At 34.4% G+C, this 9,551-nt stretch overlaps 1 long non-coding RNA gene across 1 annotated transcript; it reads right to left on the bottom strand.

The window, feature by feature from the left end:
- Window positions 1-927: 927 nt before the first annotated feature.
- On the bottom strand, window positions 928-7,028 carry LOC117336765. The gene is made up of 4 exons (XR_004534648.1): window positions 6,831-7,028; window positions 6,383-6,429; window positions 3,065-3,175; window positions 928-1,126 (listed from the first exon to the last, which is right to left on the bottom strand). It is a non-coding gene; the product is annotated as an uncharacterized LOC117336765 (long non-coding RNA).
- Window positions 7,029-9,551: the final 2,523 nt, after the last annotated feature.

The raw sequence follows: 9,551 nt of genomic DNA, 5'->3' as shown, positions 1-9,551 counted from the left end.
ATAACTCTAAACGATCATTGGTGAGTTCCTTTGATCACGAAGGTAGCTGGTGAGGCGTCAACATTTCTCTTTATTCAGTGTGAATTTCAACGTCAGTGTTAAGATCGTTCCCAAGGAGATGATGTGAACGAATACATGAGGACCAAGGACACAGCAACTTGTTATGAAAGATGAGTTGTTGTTTTGCGAGCTTGGGCAAAATGGCCGTGTTTTGGTTGAAACTTCATGCATAGTGTGTATTTGGCGTACAATAGAACCTCTAATAATGGGACGTTTGCGTTAATTTGGTAAGAGCATTATCGATAAATTCGGTAATTATATAGCCAAGGGGACCAACTTTGATGACACAAACCAATGCATCGGTGAGTGGTTTCTTAGTATGAAAAATTATTTTGGCCGACCCTTATGGAAATTAACACTGCTGGAAACCCCACCTTTCACATTTAGTTCCCCTTGTCCCTAGTTGTGCCCTGCTATGTTAGTCATATTTACGAATGTTGTGTACAAGTGTATTACGTCACTTCTTTTGGGGCACGCAGTAAACAGCACATGGCACGCAGTGATGAGTTGTGTTTCTGTATCCAGACCTAGAACTCCTAACATACAACGTAACATTTAATTTTAAGTCTGATCGGAAACGCAATGGTAAAGTTGGATTTTGTCAATTTGTGTTTGTTTTCTCCGTTTCTCTTAATCTTAATTAATGATTGAGAGGATATGAGGAAAGAAGAGGAACGTAGAAAATGGTCTTTAATAGGATCAATAAAGATCAATCAATTGTGGGCGCCAAGATCCCTCTGGGATCTCCTATTGTCAGAATCAAGGTTAATAAGTGTCCAGCTATCATATATAACAAGCACCTGTACCAATAGTAGATCTTGGATGAAGATGGTACTTCATCAAGAAAGTAATGATTAAAAAAAGTTATTTATTGAAGTACAATATTTATTATTTCAGAAGAGATTACAAACGAAGATATCTTCTCAATATGTTAATAAGATGCATGTAGATTCGAGTTCCATTGTCCGGCGATAGGGTTTTGTTTTTCTTACACGTCTTACTGAATTGGATCTCCCTTCTCTACTTCCTCCACAATCCACTTAGTTTGACCTCCCTCGGAAAATCTCTGTGTTAATAAGAAATGAAATGCATTTATTGATAGTAAGTCACCATCAAACAAGAAAATGATGAGGATACAAGATAGCTGCTAGTCTGAACACAGTTCAGATAGGCTTTTTATTCCCCAGGATATGCAAAATGATGATATATATATATATATACATATATATATATATACATTAATATAATATAAGGTACTGGTAATCGACCGATGTTCTATTGCACGAGGCAGAAAGGACTATTGCACAGACACCCATGATATACTTGTTTTATTACATGATCACAAAACCACTCTTAGAATCAATGACATCTCGACTTTCCTGTAGACCTAGGAGTCACCATGACTGCCGTCTGGAAGTGTTGACATTTGAGTGACTTAAGACGTTTGAAAGGGTAGGACTAAATTCCGAAACGTTAGAGGTGTTCAATAATTAACAGGTGACCGTTCAATAGTCATTTTAGCTGGACAATAGTTCGAAATATAGCTTATGCGTATAGTTAAGGAAGATCAAACGCATTATGCAATAAATATACATATACCATCTTCGCTTATAATATGGTAATGTTGTTTTGTGTGCTTTAATTGTCCGTTTGAACCACTTATAAGAAAGTATTTAATTTATCAGCTTATCATTTCGTTGCTGACTGAAATTATACGAAACTATTATTGTACATATAACATGTATGTTTTTACTGAACCTGATGCTTAAGTAGGGGCAGCATTCAAGTTAACCCTGTGTACAAAGTATGTTTTATAAAAGCTATGACAAATCAAAATTAAACTGCGGTTGTTTTTTTTGTTTTGTTTTGTTTTTGTTTTGTTTTGTTTTTTGTTTTATTATTTTTTCTTTAAATTCTGACGGTATTTCTCTTTACGCTTCTTTGAACAAATCAACAATCGTCATTACAATAGCCGACTCCAGTTTAGTGAGGAAAACTGTCAACTACAGGATGTAAACAAAGTATAATTCAAAGGTTATGTAGGCCATCTTTTGTTCCATTTCCGTAAGAAAGTTAAAAAAAAAAATACATTTCAATTTACATATTTTTTTAATTTTCTTCGTGGTTTTCTTAATCTAAGAGAGAAAAAAAATATCATAAAATGTGACAATTGAGTAAAAAAAATAGATAAAAAAAAATGGTTGAGAGACATAGCCGCATCAGATACCTGAAATGTGCTGGTATCCGTTAATGGTTTCACCATAAGGATTTCAACACATCTCAAGATGAGATGAGGATAGACATTGTCAAAGTCACTTTAAATGGAGTTGTGATTTCACTTCATATAATGCCATTCCATAACTAGTTTAATTATGATTGAATTAAGTAGACCACATATCGGAACAATTTGCGTGTACGTCATCGTGTTATCCGGATGCTTGCGATTGAATCACCCTGATCAAGTCGCCCCTGGTATTATTTGTCTATATTTTGACTGTTTTGTTATGTATAAATACTTTGATCTTGCTTGTAACAAGCATTTACATTGGCATAAAATATGTTGTCAGCCCATAGCATTAAAAAATGACGTCGCCTTTCGTAACATCGTTTCTTATTTGTCCAAAAAATGACGTCGCCTTTCGTAACATCGTTTCTTATTTGTCCAAAAAATGACGTCGCCTTTCGTAACATCGTTTCTGATTTGCCAAAAAATGACGTCGCCTTTCGTAACATCGTTTCTGATTTGTCAAAAAAAATGGAATGTACTCTCATCATATAGCCTGCTTCGCAGCTTAACTAGATCACATTTTATTTCATTATTATTACATAGACCACAAACAAAAATATTGACAATCAATTGTGTGTTGCTGTTTATTTTGCCCTTTCTTTGGAGAGACCTTAATGATTCCCATAAGGCTTCCATAATAAAGGCCAATTAATTATTTGTAATAGGCTTATCTCTTAATACATGCAATTTCTTTTTTAATAAATAAATCAAGCTTACCGCAAGTTTTACGATATTATAGAATCCTTGATTCCATCTGTTGTCCTCCCTATCTGCCTGTGCGACACTGGCAAATATTTGTTTGAAAGTTGCAGATTTGATCCGCTTTGGCTGGGAAAAAAGAAGTGAATTATTTCGTTATTATTTTATTATTACCATGGTGCCAACTTTAAGAGAATGGAGAGGGATGCGATTTTGCTAATCTTCTGCCTTCTTTCTCTTTGTGTCTTTTGCGATTTTTGTGTTTTTTTTCTATGTATGCTAACACTATTTTATTGTAGATCGGTATCCCAAAATAAATACAGTAAAACAGTTCTTATCAACTGCAATAAAACTGGCGAATTCCTTTCGGTTATGAATACTAACAGGGAATATTTCGAAGTTTCAGTATCTTTGACCGATCACAAAAGAGACTTGTCGAACAAAATAGCAGACGGAAAGTTTTGGATGTATGTTCGATAATCACCAGAAGACATTAGTAAAGATATTCCAGGATTTTTTGCATGAAAGGGTAGTGGCATTAAATACTGAAATCCAAATGCCGTTGCTTAACTACCGCGTGAACAGTAGTCATTTGACCACTAACGGAAAATGGAAAACTTCTCTTTTTAATTTAATGCTAATACATATAACTCTGCTTTATTTGAGTTGTTTTTGGTTTATTTGACGTTGTTGGTTTAAAATAAATATCAGATCTTAAAAAAATATAGGAATCGTTTGATATGACAAAGGAATATCACTTTTTTCAGGTAAACAATTCCATATGTTAACCTAACGTGTTACCATGTATACAAACATCTGTTACCATGTATACCAAACATCTGTTACCATGTATACCAAACATGTTACCATGTATACCAAACATCTCTGTTACCTTGTATACCAAACATGTGTTACCATGTATACCAAACATGTTACCATGTATACAAACATCTGTTACCATGTATACCAAACATCTGTTACCATGTATACCAAACATCTGTTACCATGTATACCAAACATCTGTTACCATGTATACCAAACATCTGTTACCATGTATACCAAACATCTGTTACCATGTATACCAAACATCTGTTACCTTGTATACCAAACATCTGTTACCATGTATACCAAACATCTGTTACCATGTATACCAAACATCTGTTACCTTGTATACCAAACATCTGTTACCATGTATACCAAACATCTGTTACCATGTATACCAAACATCTCTGTTACCATGTATACCAAACATCTGTTACCATGTATACCAAACATCTGTTACCATGTATACCAAACATCTGTTACCATGTATACCAAACATCTGTTACCATGTATACCAAACATGTTACCATGTATACCAAACATCTGTTACCATGTATACCAAACATCTGTTACCATGTATACCAAACATCTGTTACCATGTATACCAAACATCTGTTACCATGTATACCAAACATCTGTTACCATGTATACCAAACATCTGTTACCATGTATACCAACATCTGTTACCATGTATACCAAACATCTGTTACCATGTATACCAAACATCTGTTACCATGTATACCAAACATCTGTTACCATGTATACCAAACATCTGTTACCATGTATACCAAACATCTGTTACCTTGTATACAAACATCTGTTACCATGTATACCAAACATCTGTTACCATGTATACCAAACATCTGTTACCATGTATACCAACATCTGTTACCATGTATACCAAACATCTGTTACCATTGTATACCAAACATCTGTTACCATTGTATACCAAACATCTGTTACCATGTATACCAAACATCTGTTACCATGTATACCAAACATCTGTTACCATGTATACCAAACATCTGTTACCATGTATACCAACATCTGTTACCATGTATACAAACATCTGTTACCATGTATACCAAACATCTGTTACCATGTATACAAACATCTGTTACCATGTATACCAAACATCTGTTACCATGTATACCAAACATCTGTTACCATGTATACAAACATCTGTTACCATGTATACCAAACATCTGTTACCATGTATACAAACATGTAACCATGTATACCAAACATCTGTTACCATGTATACCAAACATCTGTTACCATGTATACCAAACATCTGTTACCATGTATACCAAACATCTGTTACCATGTATACCAAACATATGTTACCATGTATACCAAACATCTGTTACCATGTATACCAAACATCTGTTACCATGTATACCAAACATCTGTTACCATGTATACCAAACATCTGTTACCATGTATACCAAACATATGTTACCATGTATACAAACATCTGTTACCTTGTATACCAAACATCTGTTACCATGTATACCAAACATCTGTTACCATGTATACCAAACATCTGTTACCATGTATACCAAACATCTGTTACCATGTATACCAAACATCTGTTACCATGTATACCAAACATCTGTTACCATGTATACCAAACATCTGTTACCATGTATACCAAACATCTGTTACCATGTATACCAAACATACCATGTAATATCATGTATACCAAACATCTGTTACCTTGTATACCAAACATCTGTTACCATGTATACCATACATCTGTTACCATGTATACCAAACATCTGTTACCTTGTATACCAAACATCTGTTACCATGTATACCAAACATGTTACCATGTATACCAAACATCTGTTACCATGTATACCATACATCTGTTACCATGTATACCAAACATCTGTTACCTTGTATACCAAACATCTGTTACCATGTATACAAACATCTGTTACCATGTATACCAAACATCTGTTACCATGTATACCATACATCTGTTACCATGTATACAAACATCTGTTACCATGTATACCATACATCTGTTACCATTGTATACCAAACATCTGTTACCATGTATACCAAACATATGTTACCATGTATACCATACATCTGTTATAGTTCGATCAAAATGACATGTCGTGTTGAACTTTGATTAGCATATTTGTTACAGACGAGTCTATTGTCATTTAGGGGAAAATATGTGCTTTGTATATACAAAATATGCAAAAATGTATCTGTTAGTTGTTTTTAATGTATCAAACCTTATACTGGTCTAGATTTAGCGACAAAACTGTTAACACGTGAATAATTTATCATAGTGACTTGAATATGTGTGAACTATGCAACAAAAATATTTTTATACATTTCCTGTGTTGTCAATATAAAATTGTAACAAAAATAGTCCAAAACAGCACCCTGCTGGAAACAGTAGTCACACCTGTGAACAAATGGAACTACCCACTTTGAATATTTCACTAAAAGGTCAACACGACATGTCATTCTGTTTGACTATCCCATACTTACGACCCCTGTTCGAGCCGGGACCGTTTGGCCACGTACATACACCGGTACTGGAAGTAAACAATTTCATTATATTAGTATGTTGGCATGGATCTGCCATCACATAACGAGATAATTTTGTCAACATAGCGAGATAAATATACCATATAGCGAGATAATAAAACGACATAGCGAGATAATTTAATGAGATAATTATCTCGTTATGTGATGGCAGATCCATGCCATCATATATTAGTGTTATCTCTCCAGTCATTACAAGTCTTTAACTATCACCGAACCGGCTACACTCATCATCTATTACTGGATTATACCAGGCTACTGGATTATAGTACTAATACTGAATACTGCACCAGGACTAGTATTAGAAAGTGTATGCACATCTCGGTTACCAGAATGGAAAAAGTATAAGAAAATTATCAAAAATATGATTAAGGAATAGAGAACTACTTACATATTCGACTCACTCATGGTGATAGATTTCTGTCCGCTGTTACGAGCTATTCAGTAAATGTAGTTAAAAGCTGTTTGAGAAAGTCGAGAAAACGCCATGTTATATAGTAAGAACGACGGAAGCTGCCGGAACTGTCCGGAATGGTAAGGATGTTCGAATCCGGAGTTTACAATGACCGGAATATCGTGTAGTTTCCTCATCCTTCTCCTGTTTGTTGATCTGACAAGCCAAGTTGTCATTTATTTACAGAGCAATGTTGATCCAGTTCTAAACCAAATTATGAAAAATAGTTACCTTATTTATTATATAATAAAATGCCAAGCCAAGTTATCATTTATTCATTGAGCAATGTTGATCAAGTAATCAACCAACTTATATGAGAGTTCTTTTCTGACATATCTAATATACTGTATGATATATTTTATAAATGTTATAATACATGTATATCATATAAAATATATAAGGATATCATATATCATATGTAAAAGTACTCTTTCATACAAACCTGTGTCTATGTAAAATAATATATATATATCTACTTCATGTTTCTGCCAATGATGCTATCTCAATGATTTTATGTAATATATTTGTAGGTTGGGAGAGGGCGTTCATAAGTTGAACAAAACTTGTACCTAATACTTTGTCACAATTAAATTGGCAATAAAATATGCTTAAAGTCAAGTCAATAAACGAGATACCTTATATACTTATCTTATAAACTTGTCTTGGTATGATGTCCTATATTTTACATTTTATATAATACTTAAGATAATGCATAAAGAAAATTAATTGAAATAGTCTCTAATGTTTATATATTACATATGTAATATATCTTATTTGATTAAAAAAACATAAAGAAAAAAAAAAGCGAGACATCTTACGTATTTTATAAGATATCTCATAAACTTTACATAAAATATTTTATAAACAAATCTTACAAGCATTTATATATTAGTAAACTCTGACTGTGTTAAATAAGCGTAAATCAGGGGGAAAGGGCTCGGTGGATTAATAAGCACGGGAATCGGTAAGATAATCTTGACGTCGTCTCTTTGTGACGTTACCGGAACGGACCTAGATTTAGCGTTTTCTCTTGTTACCCGATGACTTCTGTAAAAAAAGCTAATGTCAAGTTAGTGTTTTATCAAAAGCTAAACTGAAAATTGTGGAAATGAGTGAATATTTAACTTTTCCATGAGGTAAGCTAACAACAAATGGCTGAAGTGTACAGTTCCTATAGAACAACCGACCACGTCACTACTATATATCTGTGTCAATACCCGCTGTGCTTGACAACCATAGTTAATGCGAGACGGAAATTATGGATTGTGAATATATATATATATATAAATGAATTAAAAACGTAAAATGTATTAAACACAATGTTGTGTTGTTTCTTTTAATTTTGCAGATAATACTGGTGTTTTTGCGTAGATTCACTGGAACCATATTATCTTAGCAACCACGACTGCCGTAGTTACCAACGTCGCAACACATGACGACTTTTCTTTTCTTCGTACGGTATTTCAACGAATTGTTTGATGTAAACATACGCATTGAACGGTGTTTTTATTGCGTTTACGGTGGTATGAACGCGATGGGATACAGACATATTCTAAATAGCGCTATTTAGAATATGTCTGTATCCTATCGCGTTTATACCACCGTAAACCCAATAAAACACCGTTCAATCCCTATTAACATCCCTCCCTTCTTCAGCTTAGTAAACTCTGACTGCGTTAAAATTAGCGTAAAGCAAAGTGAGAAAAGGCCCAGCGGGTTGATAAGCGCAGGAATCGGTAACATAATCATGACGTCGTCTCTTTTATTTTGACGTTACCGGAACGTCAACTAGACGGCGTAATTTTCAAAGGACTGATCTAGGCAATTTTAGCTAACGGGCTATATAGAACATGTCTGTATCCCATTGCGTTCATACCACCGCAAACAAAATGAAAACACCGTTCAATCTCTAGATATACTTCTGACATTGTATTTCAGGGTTCCAAGGTCAAGGCACAAGTCACTGATGTTAGATGCATAGGAAGGGGGCCTTATAATAATGGTTTAACTCATATCATTACAGTTATTTCAACTGACTGCTATCTCAATAACAGTTGTTTTTGCATGTATATCTAGATACATAAGAATCACCTATATACGTTAAATGGTGACCCCTCCATACATGATACTGTATCTATATGTTATAGAGATGGTGACTCCTCCATACATGATACTGTCTCTATATGTTATAGAGATGGTGACCCCTCCATACACGATACTGTCTCTATATGTTATAGAGATGGTGACTCCTCCATACATGATACTGTCTCTATACGTTATAGAGATGGTGACCCCTCCAGACATGATACTGTCTCTATATGTTATAGAGATGGTGACTCCTCCATACATGATACTGTCTCTATATGTTATAGAGATGGTGACTCTTCCATACACGATACTGTCTCTATATGTTATAGAGATGGTGACTTCTCCATACATGATACTGTCTCTATATGTTATAGAGATGGTGACTCCTCCAGACATGATACTGTCTCTACATGTTATAGAGATGGTGACTCCTCCATACATGATACTGTCTCTATATGTTATAGAGATGGTGACTCCTCCATACATGATACTGTCTCTATATGTTATAGAGATGGTGACTCCTCCATACACGATACTGTCTCTATATGTTATAGAGATGGTGACCCCTCC

This window comes from Pecten maximus, chromosome 10 (assembly GCF_902652985.1).
Source record: "Pecten maximus chromosome 10, xPecMax1.1, whole genome shotgun sequence".
Lineage (NCBI taxonomy): Eukaryota > Metazoa > Mollusca > Bivalvia > Pectinida > Pectinidae > Pecten > Pecten maximus.
Note: the sequence above shows the minus strand (reverse complement) of the source record. Positions and strands in the feature narration are given on the sequence as shown.